We start from the raw sequence: 13,334 nt of genomic DNA, 5'->3' as shown, positions 1-13,334 counted from the left end.
TTCCTCCCTCCCGTCTAATGGAATTACATATCTACACCATCGCCACTCTGTGAAAAGTGTCCAATCCTTCACCCGGATCTAATAGAAATATGCATTTGCTCTTGCCAAGCTAGAGACAGAGAGTACTTACCCATGCCTTGACTTTGAACTTGGCCAAGTGACTTAAATTGATCAAAGGGATATTGGTGGTCAGTATAGGTTTTATTATTTAGGTATGGCAAGGCCTGCCATTAAGGAAATAACCATCATTGGAAAGAAAGTTTGTTCTAGCCACAGATCTCAAGAGAAGGGGGCACACTGTACCACTGGCCACACATAGAAGCCCCAGGCTCAGTCAGGAGGTGATAGGCCTGATGGGAAAATGTGAGGAAGAGCTCTATTGTGGTTTCTGCGGGAAGGAATGAGCAAGGAAGGATATGCAGGATTGGTGAATTTGAATAATTTCAATGGGCCTGTGTTACTGGGGCTGTCCCTTAGTTGTCTGGTCCCTGGCTGTGGGACAATTAGGCCAAGGGGATATTGGCCTAAGAGCTCGCCAAGGGAGGTGGTAAGTGTTAAGGCCTTTGAATTGGTTTGCATATGAAAGGTCACTGAAGGCTGTTGTTTGCTATCTCTAGGAATCAGCTAACCTTGGAATAGCAGTCCCTCCAGGGTCAACAAGACCCAAAGCTATCAAAGCATGGAAAATACGGAATAAAGACGTGATTACTCATGACGCAAACAGAGGCTTGGAATGTGCTGTCGTGGTTGGACTCACGCTCTTGAAATGCTGTTGCCCAGGATGGGAAGGGTTCCTACAGCCACAGCCAGAGAAGGACTACGAGCAGAACAGATTCCCCGCTCAAGGCCAGGAGCTAAGGCAGCTGGTGCTCCACTGGAGGCCAGGCCAGGCCCCAGCCAACCCACGGGAGTAAGAAACTACTGTTTATTGCTGAATGCCCCTGAGAGTTTGTGGTTGTTTGTTACGTGGCATTATTGTGGCAATAGCTGAATAAGACAGACATTATTAGTAGAAATGGGGTGCTGGCCATAACAAGCCCCTCAATGTGTGCCATGGGCTTTGGGACTGGGGAGAAGGCAACGAGGAAATTGCTATCGGAGCCTGGAAAAACGTCGACCCATGTTCTGTCGTAGTGACACTTTTTTTTAAAACTGTTTCCTGCAGTAAACTGAGAGACAGACAATGGACACAATAAAGTTGGAATGATGAACAAGCAAGTTTCAAGGCACAGTGTTGATAGGGTAAGTGGCTTACGGCTAATTTTAAAAGGTACGATAAGATATAAGAGATGGGTTCAAGCAAAACATGGCTGGTTTGCCAATAGGACTGAGAGTGAACAGACACAGCCCAGAAAGCCTAGGATTTACCAGGAGGAAAAACTACACTGCATTGAGAGAAATTCTGTCAGTTTGTATTAAAAGTGATTGTGACTACTTGAGATATACAGATACCTCTGGATTCCTACCCCCCCCCAACTTCCCTTAGGCAGCAAGCAGATGGCGAAGGCTGCCCAGCCACCCAACTGGGCATGTTCTCCAATGCCGTCCTCAGACGTGGCCAGGGAGGGAAGGTTGGCATAGAAGGACTTCCCAAAGAGTGGAAACGAGAGCCCGGGGAGAAGTCAGATGGGTCGGGAGAGCAATTCCCAGGGACCAGTAAAGGGGTCTAATCCAAGAACATTCCCTACCCCCAAGGCAGGGGAACCTGGCAGCATTTGCCTAGCAGGATTTCACAATTGCTGTACTCTTCCCCTGTCAGAATGGGGGTGTTCATTGTGGTCATCTTGTTCCTGTTCCACTTTTATATGTTGCGTGTGGGAGGGAACAGATAACTTGTCTTTTTGGTTCAAACATCTCCAGACAGAGAGGAATCACATCTGGAGTTGACATAAATACAGCAATGCTATCTTTCTAGCCTGATGCTATCATAGAACAAGATTTGGGGGATGTTGGGATGGGCATGAGTATATGTGGGAAGGATGTGAATAAGTGATGGAGACTGCGGTAGATCGAATGATTGGTGCCAATTCTTTATTCCCTTGTAGTAGAATTATGTATCCACATTCTTGCCACACTTTCATGGCAGGCAAGGGGTACTTCCCCACCCCTCGACTTTAGGCTTGGCCCTATGACTTACTTCGGCCAATGAAAAGTTAGCAGCCATGAAGCCAGCAGATGTTTAAAATGTGCTGAGTATGCACTCTTGCTCACTTGCTCTCTTCTGCTCCAGGAGTTGACCATGAGAAGAGCTTCCCCCGGGGAGCAGGTGCCCCTTCAGCCTTGGGCTCCAAAATGAATACAGTGCCTCGTATGTGAGCCTGAAACCAAAGCCAGTTTTTCTGAGGCCAAAAGCAGAGCCCCACCCCAGCTTCCCTGCAGACACGTGCATGAGAAATAAATGCGATTGTTGCTCAGCACCCAGATTTAGTTATGTTTGTTATGCAGCTTTATTGAGCAATAGACTAAGACATGTATGTTTCTATGCCATTACATATTCTTCAAGAAGACCTGGGTGACAATCTCAATTCCTTTGAGTAGTTTCACTTCTGTAGCCATTCCTTGATTTTGAGACATTTAGATTTATCCTCAGGTGTTGGGAGAGGGCAGAACAACCCTATAATAACATATTGATATGTAAATTTTTCCATACTTCAGCTTATTTTTATAGGGCTCAAACTGGGTAATAGTAGCTCCATCATAAGGTTGTTTTGGGGATTAAAAGACATAAAGTACATGAAATGCCAGGTATATTATCTGTGGTAGAAGGACACTCAGTAAGTGATAGTTTTTTTATTATTTTTTGTTGTTGTAGAGTCTGAGAAGTTGAAAAAAAAAATTCAAACTTCTGGGCATGAAATGTAAAGCTGTTCTCCGAAAGAGTTTTACCAGTTTCCGTCATTAGTAGCAGCATTTGAGTTTGAGCCCAGCTACAAACAACGGCTACTGTTTAAACCTGTGGCGATTTTAACAGGTAAGAAACAGGATCTCACAGATATTCTAATTTTTATAGCTTTTATTATGGAGGAGGTGGAGATTTTTTAATGAATTTCCTAACGTATGTATGAACTTCTGTGAATTGTCAGCTAACATATCCGTTTCCATCCGTCATTATGAGGCTAGTCTTCCTCGGGTCTGATAGACTTCCCTGATGCCAAAAGCCTGGCTTATTTCTGGGTGGTCACACGCAGCTGCTGAGCGCTTACGTATAGCCAGCACCCCGTGTTGATAGGGTAGTGTTTCAGATGGACTGGGTTCAGTAAAAGATATCATTAGGATTTGTTTGACCTGTTTCTTTTTACTCTTTTAAATACAGCTACTAGAAAGTGTGAACTTACATATTTCTATAGGACAGTGCTGGTTAGACCTTTGAACGCTGCTTGCCTGAAATTGTCTATAGTCAAACTTCATCCACTCACCCTCACGCTGGGTTCTCCCGATGCTGTGGACCGCACAGCGCGTCGCCTGTGGTCTGTTATCCTGCCTTCTAGATGGCGCTGTGCTGAGTCCAGATCCCTTGCTTCCAAGTTTCTGCTCAGTTTTATCCCTATCTTACCCCACCTCCTCCTAATTCAGTTCCCTGCTCCTGTGACTAATCCCCCCATGTCTGGGGAGGATCTATTCCTGAGTGAGATAGCGAACTCGATAAAGATGTTCAACGCTACAAGGTATTTGAAAGAGATTCTATTCTCTATTATCTATATGTGCGTATTCTGTTCATTCTATTTCTGTCATTTGAAACATAGGATTTTGCAAAGTTCTTTTTCTGTTTTGCCATTGAAAGGTCACAAACATACGAGGCTAATAAACAATTTTCTATGTTTTCCAAACTCCCCTGCCTCTGCCCACACTTTCCAACACAACCCTGAATCTTCTCAAACCACATGAGCGAAGACAACCAAAGGTTATACATGTAGCTACTTACACTCAAAAGCTCCCCCCAACACCATCTCCAATCAACCAAAATGTCACAGACATTTGCTCATAATTCCTGGGCTTTTTTAGTCTAGAGGGCAGGGTAGGTATGTATTAATGTTTCTGGCTATAGTAGGAGACTCTTGAAAAGCCATTTCTGAAGGATTCAGGAAAAAGAAATCCTTGCTAATGTAAGACAGAATTCTGAATGTATCAAAGGGATTATCATATGTCACTTGGAAGTTCAATCTCATTTTTTAGAAACATGGCTCTTTTTTAGAAATATGTTCATGATTGTGGGGCTTTTTCACCACAGGGAAATATCTGTACCATGTTCTTAGTGCCAGACCAGCTTCCTCCCCAGCTCTACCCCTACCTGGCCCACTGCTGTTCCGCCTCCCCCGACATCCCCCGACATCCCCCTGGGTGCCTGGGGAATTCAAGCCTATTTGAATATGTAATCATGTGAAATAATAAGCCCAAGTGCACTCTCTGGGGAGTTCTCTGGCTTCTACCCAGTTCCCTGCGACTAGTTTTCTAAGTGTCTTTGAGAGATGCTGAGAACACCATGTTGGCTGTTAACCTTTTAACAGCTCAGTCATTTTCTGCTCACACTGGCTAGAAGCCCTGCTCCAAAGAATGTACAGGAAGTGGGCAAAGGAAGTGTCTTCCCCTCTAAGATTCACTAGGGCACACTTTCTGCAGCCTGAGGGAGAGAGCTGGGGAGGCTTTGAATCAGTGTATTTTTTAAAAGCATTCATTATTCCGACAATGGAGTTCCATGAAACCAACATTCATTCCTTTTATGTTAGCCACATAGAGATTTCCCCAAAATATATTATAATACCAGGAAGTAAATAACCATTGCCTTGTTTTATGAATATGAGAAATTTCTGTGAAGATGCCTAAATATTTTGATTAATTTAAAACCAGATGAGCTGATGGGTAGGTATTCACAACATCAAAATACTTCTCTGATTGAGTCAGTTTCTAAAACGTAAAATCTCAAAAGGTAGGGCACTCATCTTCAATAGCGATTCAGGAATGGGTGCCTTGTATTCCAGAATCTGGTTTAGACACCAGGCTGAGCAGTTTGGAGGGAAGGGCCCCCCTGCGGATTTAGTAGTCAGACCAAAGTGCACAAGCGCCTGCTACACCTCTTGATTATATGCTGATAATGAGCAGTACCGGCAAACCTCTGAAGGGCACTCAGCACTCCTTCCTCTGTGCAGTCTCATCGGTATGGTCCCAGTTAACCTTCAAAGCACACGTCTGGGAGACAGATATCATTAGTCTTAATTGTGGATGCTGTTGCAGTTGAGACTTTCTTCTCATTGCTTCTCATGGTCTCAGAATAACTCATCTTTCTTGAACTTGGGCATAGCCACTCAGGTCAGAACTTCTCCAGATGGAACGTGCACCGTTTTTAGGGGGGGCCCCCCAAGGAGGCAGCTGTGATGCACGTGTCACCAGTGCATGCCTTTTGGACTCAGCAGCCGAGTTCCGCTTCACACTCTAGCCCTTCTCCAGACTCCGGGAGCAGTGGCACAGAGGGCGTTCGAGACACACTGTGCTGGGCTGATGCACACACCACATCCCCACAGTGTGGCTGTAAGCCCCCGGAGGTTTATATGTGAAACCTTATTGTGGGGCTCTGAGCAACCTGCATCAAGAAATGTTCATCAATAATGGGCTTCTGTCAAATTTCCGAGGCCTCCATGTTGCATCACAGTCCTGACCCCAGGGCAGGACCTGAGGTCACCAAGGACTGAGAGAGATATCCTGTCAAGCCACAACCCAAGGAGAAATTGGAATTGAAGAATGACTGGGCTTCCCTGTCATAGCTAGAGGTTTCCAGAGGGGAGGCCGAGTCCACACTGAGGGATCTGAGTAATCTTCAGTTTGGGTGACTTATTTCTTAAGACTCTTGTCAAGGACTCTTGCATCTAGAGCCCCTTCTTGCAGGGTCTGACCCTCTGCTGCTGTCTGCCTCAAACACTACCCATGGTTTCTCCTGTCCTTTTCTGGCAGCACAAACCAATGGGCCTCATTAACAGCAGAATTATAAAATCTTAGATTTGGAAGACGCTTTCATGCAAATATCTAAGACCTTACCCAGTTGTTGTTGTTTTAATTTTGCTGCTGCAAGAATAAAGACTTAACGTGGGTGTGGTGACATGGTCACTTTGGCACATTTTTCTCCTGCTGTTTCCCCTTTTCCAAACCCATGGGCAACCCTGAGCTCATTGCATCAGGGAAGGGATGCAGCTGGTCAGAAAGTAGAAATAACCAACGGGCACTTTCTGTCTCTGCATCTGGGGGTGGGGGGTTGGAACTTAGAGTTTTGGAGATGACATGAAGACAACATGTGTGGGAGAAGCAGGGGTCAAAGGGACATCATTTCTTCCACTCCCTGCCTAGAATAGGATATTCTGTGGGCTGAGGGAGGAGGCAGTGAGAGCTGAGAGAATGACGGGTCCAGGAGCCAAATGCCCTTCTTTCTAGGCAGTGCCCCTGGGGAGGTAGCAATACCCCAAAAAGGAAATGGCTTCTTACAGAGTCTCAGCATGGCGGTCCATCACCTCTTAAATTTCCCTGTCCTTAAGTGATGTAGCCACACATCCGTGCAAGGCCCCCACCCTAAGGGACCATGATGCGGGGCAAATGCTGCCTCAGGGTAAGCCAACATGAGCAGCGGTTGAGGCCCCGAAAGCTCCTGCTCCCCCAATTTACTGGCCAAGGCACATGTAAATCCCTGTAAGGTCTTTGTCTCAGCCCCCAGAAAGAAGGTGAAACCAAAAATTACCTGAGCTTGTTACTCTTAGCCTGACAGTAGGAGGATTAAGCATAGAGTTGAGTGGAGTTACAAAAATTATTGTTTTTCTAGATTAACTAAGTCTGTGAACCAGGACTCATCTATCTACTGTACATTTAAAACATCTATAACTACATAATAAATGGTCAAAATGTTATCCGTATTATTAATAATATTATATCAGTGAATTTGGAGTCGGCTACAAAATCTGAAAGGTAATTTTTCACGTGTATGACTGCCAGTTGACCTCCATGTGGTTCCTATGTCCAGATAGAAAAATGTCGATTTCATTTATTGATGTTTTAAATCCACTCTTAAAAAAGAAAAAATGTTATTTAAAGATTTATTGTCACTTTAGGGGAAAGAGAGAAGAAGAGAGTGCAGAGTGTACTGCTTCATTCCAGGGGAACTGGTCCTGTCTCTGTTTTGCTCAGCCCTCTGCCGATTCCTTGGAGAGGTAGAGGAACGCTCATGCATTTCTGTCAGACTTTTCACTCTGCTAGATTTGACCATTTGTTCCAACTATGCTACTTTTGAGTCCCAGTTGTGTTAACCACGATTCTGGCTACCCACTTCATGTCACAGTATCACCTCATTAAAAAAAATTTTTTTTTTTTTTTAGAAAGAGAGAGAGAAAGCACATGTGCATGAGTGGGGGTGGGAATTGTGGGGCAGAGGGAGAGAGAGAATCTTAAGCAGGCTGCATGTTCAGTGCAGAGCCCACCGCGGGGCTCGATCTCATGACCCTGAGATCATGACCTGAGCCAAAATCAAGAGTCAGATGCTTAACGGACTGAGCCACCCACATGCCCCACCTCATCTAAAATTCAATCAACACATGAATCTACTTCTTCAATAATTTCTTTCCCCTCCTCCTTATTATTCCATTTCACCGTCTTTGCAGACTCTCATGCTTAGACCATTCAGCCTATCTTCCTCTTCCGTGCCTCTGCCCCAAGGTTAGAGTGTCATCCTCCCACAGCTGAGGCCTGCGGGACGAAACTCACACACCAGTGCTGATGGGCGTCCCAACCAGTGCATGTGTTTCAATCCCCCTGAGCCCTCCTGAGAAACAGGAGTTTCTTTGCTCCCCCGGCCAAGTAACACCACTCTCTTCGGGTTCTCCTCTTGCCTCCCTGAACTTGGTCTCTTGGTCCTCATTGTCAGCCCCTTTCTTTTTTCCTTAAATAGCAGTACCACCTTCGTTCTAGCCTCAGCTCTCTTCTCACGCCCCTCTGAGATACCCAGACACTGTGAAACAACCGTGTGAGCTGATGATTCCCAGATCAGCATGAATGGGGTAAACTGAGAAATACAGATTACACAGAGTTGAATAAGTGTTCAGGACATTGAAGTGATATAGCTTTGTGGTTATCATCAGACTTCACTAAATCCAAAGACCCAAGGACCCAAGAAATAGGAGCAGAAAGGGGGAAGAAAGACCTGTCCCTTCACTCTTGATGTTCTCCAGCAAGACTGAAGAATCAGTACTTAGTGAGATGGAGTTTTCTACCCAAGACGTCCTGATGATGGCAGGCTATTTAGTGAGAAATTTTGGAAGATGATCCGGACAAAGAATAGGACTTCCCATTTTCACAGGAGAATTGAGGATTTCATAGCTTCTTTCTTTGTGGGCTGCCTTTTACTGTAAGTCTAAGTGGAGCAGCCCCCAGCGGTGGGGGCAGGAGTGAAGTTGTTGACAGCTACAGCTTCCAATTGCTCTACAAAAACAAAAACAAAACAAAAACAAACAAACAAAACCCAAAAAAACAAACAAGGGGCGCCTGGGTGGTACAGCGGTTAAGCGTCTGCTTTCGGCTCAGGGCGTGGTCCCAGCGTTATGGGATCGAGGCCCACGTCAGGCTCTTCCGCTATGAGCCTATTTCTTCCTCTCCCACTCCCCCTGCTTGTGTTCCCTCTCTCGCTGGCTGTCTCTGTCTCTGTCAAATAAATAAATAAAATCTTTAAAAAAGAACAAAAAAAAACAAAAAACAAAAACAGGGAGCAAGAGTTCCACTGCTACTGTATTTTCCAGGATTATTAAAATAACCCGATTTGGGATTTAGAATTGATGTTGAGAAAGCGTTATCTCTACATTAAATGTAGAAACTCTATAATAATGAAACACTCTATAGGCAAAATATATCCCCTCTCTGAATACCATTCCCTAAATAGCGCTTTTGTGGTTAATACTGAGTACATTGTAGTCAGTAACCATAGCAGTATGTGGATTTGAATATTGCTGTTAAATTCCAAATAACTGACAAAATACAAACTTGAATTAATGTTACTTCATGTTATTTATTTTTCTGCTCAACAGAGGTGAGTTGGCATGAAGCTGGACTGCTCTATAAAACGGAACCAGAAATTTCTTTCTTGCAGCATTATGGAGAAGGAAATTAAGCAAAGAAATATAATTTAAATCTGAAAGAGACAGGTCTAATATTTATCAAGCATCTCTACGTAGACTAAATTATTTAATCCTCTCAAAGTCGTCTGAGTCATAGGTGGTGTTATGACTATTGCAACAATGCAGAAACTGAGACTTAGGAATGTAAGTAGCTAACGGAATATCACACAGCCAGTGAACAGCAGAAGCAAGGTGCAAACACAGATCCGTCCTATGTGGATATCTGATTCCAAACTCTGTGCTCCTTCCTAGGGCATCCCATTTACCATCTGAGCCATTTTACAGGTAACAGAACCAATAATTCATTTCTTCTCTCTCTTGACAGATGAGAAACCTACAGCTCAGAGTAATGAGTGTCTTCCCAAAGTTACATGATTATTTAACACCGCAGAATTCAAACCCACTTTTTCACAATGGATTTGCCACCAGAACACAGATAGAAAACGACCCCTAAATCTAAGCCAAAATGGGAAAGGAAAAGACTCATACTAATATCATTGTCCCCGGACACATGGATTAGGACAAGTCTACCACCACCTGATCTACAAATGTGGTGGGATCAACAAAAGAACCACAGAAAAATTTGAGCGGGAGGCTGCTGAGGTGGGAAAGGGCTCCTTCAAGTATGCCTGGATCTTGGATACACTGAGAGCTGAATGCGAACATGGTATCGCCGTTGATATATCCCTGTAGAAATTCCAGACCAGCAAGTAGTATGCGGCCATCGTGGATGCCCCAGGACACAGACTTTACCAAAAACATGATTATAGGCACATCTCCCACCGACTGCGCTTCTTGATTGTTGCTGCTGGTGTTGCTGAATTTGAAACAGGCATCTCCAAGAACGGGCAGACCTGGGAGCATGTCCTTCTGGCTTACACACTGGGTGTGAAACAACTCATTGTTGGTGGTATGGAAGTGGATTCCATAGAGCCATGCTTCTTGAAGTTCTAGATGGCACCCTGCCACCAACTTATCCAACTGACAAGCCCTTGCATCTCTCTGCCCCTCCAGGATGTCTACAGATTCATGGTACTGGTACTGTCCCTGTAGAGACTGGTGTTCTCAAACCCCGCCTGATGGCCCCCTCTGTTCTAGTCAACATTACAACTAAAGCAAACTCTGTTGGAATGCCCTTTGAATGAGGCTCTTCCTGGAGACATTGTGGGCCTTAATGTCAAGAACGTGTCTGTCCAAGAGTTGTCGTGGCACCAGTAGCACGATGGTGACAGCAAAAATGACCCACCATTGGAAGCAGCTGGCTTCACAGCTCAGCTGATTATCTCGAACCGTCCAGGCCAAATCAGTGTGCACCTTGCTGAATTGTCCCATAAGCTCCTGTTGCTCGCATGTTTGTTAAGCTGAAAGAGAAGATTAATTGTCATTCTGGGAAGAAGCTGGAAGGTGGCCCCGAGTTCTTGAAATCTGGGGTTGCTGCCATTGTTGATATGGTTCCTGGCAAGCCCATGCATGTTGAGAGCTTCTCTGACTATCCTCTGTGTCATTTTGCTATTCGTGACATAACGCAGATGGTTGCTGTGGGTGTCATCAAAGCAGTGGACAAGAAGTCAGCTGGAGCTGGCAAGGTCACCAAGTCTGAAAGCTCAGAAGGCTAAATGAATATTATCCCTGATACCGCCACCACAGTTGTAATCAGTGGTGAAAAACGTCCCAGAACTGGCCATTTAAGCTTAATAAAAAAAAGAGTGGTTCATGATAGTGCCTCATAAAACCGTCAGAAGGTAAGGAAAATGTTTTGTGGACCATTTGGGGGGGGGGGTGTGAGTTTTAAATTATTAGGTTTTAAAATTAGTACTTTTTAATGGAAACAACTTTGTCAAAAATCTGTGACAGAATTTTGAGACCCACAAAAGCAAAGTTTAATGAGAAAACTATATCTTCTTTTGGTCAACAGTATAAATCCCTCTAGTACTACTTCGAGAAAAGACTTAAATAAGAGTTGTCCATAATCTATTTCTGTTGTTCTATCTGCTGAAACTTCAAAATTTGATAATTCTGGATTGACATTTCTTTTTCCGGGTGGGAATTAGGTTGTTTTTGTCTTGTTTTATTTTTCCACATTGTCTGAAAGGAAGAATCATCTGTTTTTTAAGTACATGGTGAAAAGGTCTGTGTTGGCAACACTTAATAGGTTAGGACAGAGAAGCAAAGATTATCTTTGTTTATAGATTAGCTTGTTATAAGAAGGCCAGATTCTAAATACTAAAGTCCATGTGTTGCATATAAAATTGTATGTAGTCACATCAATATCAAGTAAATATGTTGGTATAATCTCAAATTTCAGTTTCCCACTTATTGGAACGTAAAGTATCACATCTCCAAATCTGAAGTAGGCTAAAAAACCCAAAGTGGGAAAAATAAAAATAAAAATAAATACATTTTTAAAGAAGAACCCAAAGTGAGAAAGTTAAATTGTATTAAAGACTATCCTGCTAGGGTTCATTGTATCTAGATTCTAGGGGGGGGGGGGAAGCTACTGGAAGTTGGGGGGGGGACAGAGAAATCAAACAGAGAACTTCTAATCTCCTCTCCAGGACTCTGTCCATCGTGCGCGTGATTGTAGCATTCTGTGAAGCCGGTCTAGCATGGTTCACTGTGTGATGTGCTCTGTAACCTTTGTCAAGCATTTACTACCTAATCTAGACGACATCCTGGGTCATCCTGTCTCTTAAAATCTAGGCAAGATTGCTTGTGGTCTCCAACACACTTCATGTTGAGAGCTGGATACCCTCTCCAAGATTTCCGTGTATTCCCGGGGGCCTGTGTTCTCGTGGCCACCTCTTAATTCTGCTGACTTTTTGTTCTCCACTTGGCACCTTGCAACTTTTTCTTTTTTGCCACCTGGGTTCTTGAACTACTTTCCTTAGTTTTATACACAAACAACAAATTTTCGCACAAAGACTTTGTGTAGCAGGTTTTGCAGAAAGTTCAGAGAATTTAAGAACTAAATGGGGTTGCCTTGCTGACCCGTAAGCAATTAGAATTGAGTAATAGTCATCCTGTTCTGTGAAGTCTTTTGGCTTATTTCCCGTGTTGCCTTGACATTCTGTCTCCTTTCTGTTCCCTCCCTCTCACCACCACCAACTATTTTTTAAACACGAAGTAATTCTGCCCTCCATTTGTTCTGCCCAGACTTCTGAATCCTACTGTAGACCAATTTTTTTCATACTCCAGTGCTCCAAGGAGCTTTCTTTATTGAAGACCATTTATTCCCAGAAGGAATTCTATCAACTATTAAGGTAATGATAGGATTTTTTTTTTTTAATCACCCACCAATGATAGCACATGTTCTGGGGAGTACACGGGAAGAAAATCTCTCAAAGAGTAGCCAACGGAGTAGGAAATAAATGTACGTAACTCGTATTTCTCTCGGGCCTTGCCACCTTGTGAGAACAGAGACCACATGCACGATGTGTCACAATCCAGTGTCTACAACATGCTCGCCTTCCCCCAGGAACCCCTGGCCTCGTGTCCTGACAGATAGGAGGAAGGCCAATACAGCAGAAATTTGGCCAGTACAACTGTGAAAATGATCTGACTTACCACCCGAGGGGGAAAGATATCTGGTGGCGAGGAAGGGACAGTTACTAGGATCACCACAGGCAAACAGTGGCCTCCTGAGGTGTCAGTCAGCTAGTCAAGCTCTGAGCTTGAGTCACCAGGGTTCAATAGTAACAGCTTCTAACTGTCTCCTTGTTTCGTCTATTTTAGCTTTGCTCCCCTCCCACCCCCAAAAATCTAGGTTCTCTGGGGTTTCCATTTCTGACCAAATGGAAAGTGTTAACACTCAGAATGCAACTGACGGTGGAAATCCATGTATCTTCATGTGAGTATGTCTCTGCTACGAGCAAGGAGAAAAACTAGTCAAGTCAGGGCAAGTTCACTTGTGCCCAAGTTTTAAATAACGCTGCTATCCCCCCTCACCTGTCTTCCATTCCTTTATCCGAAGCCTCCAATCCGAAGAGCTCTGAACTCCAGTTTATTCATAAAGTTTCTAGCAATGTAATTTAGTGGCAAAACTTGACCTGCACAGATGTGAGGCCCCTTGTGGTCTTCCTCCAGCCCACCTCCTGGGAGCTGTCAGGTGTTTCCTATGCAAAAATGAAAATGCTTGATTACGGGGTGTTCCTCCAACCTCACCAAGGGGGAGCCCCTAAAATATGGAATGTAGAACAT

At 44.1% G+C, this 13,334-nt stretch overlaps 1 long non-coding RNA gene across 1 annotated transcript in view; it reads left to right on the top strand.

Moving 5' to 3' along the window:
* The first annotated feature begins 622 nt into the window (after positions 1 to 622).
* The window catches only part of LOC123792359 (uncharacterized), a 44,500-nt gene continuing 31,788 nt past the window's right edge, over positions 623 to 13,334 (top strand). The window contains exons 1-4 of the long non-coding RNA XR_015727020.1: positions 623 to 910; positions 1,166 to 1,242; positions 2,813 to 2,971; positions 9,463 to 10,879. This is a non-coding gene — a long non-coding RNA (uncharacterized LOC123792359). The remainder of the gene's footprint in view (positions 911 to 1,165; positions 1,243 to 2,812; positions 2,972 to 9,462; positions 10,880 to 13,334) is intronic.

Source organism: Ursus americanus, chromosome 16 (assembly GCF_024610735.1).
Source record: "Ursus americanus isolate L20-20 chromosome 16, mUrsAme1.1.p, whole genome shotgun sequence".
Taxonomy (NCBI): domain Eukaryota; kingdom Metazoa; phylum Chordata; class Mammalia; order Carnivora; family Ursidae; genus Ursus; species Ursus americanus.
Note: the sequence above shows the minus strand (reverse complement) of the source record. Positions and strands in the feature narration are given on the sequence as shown.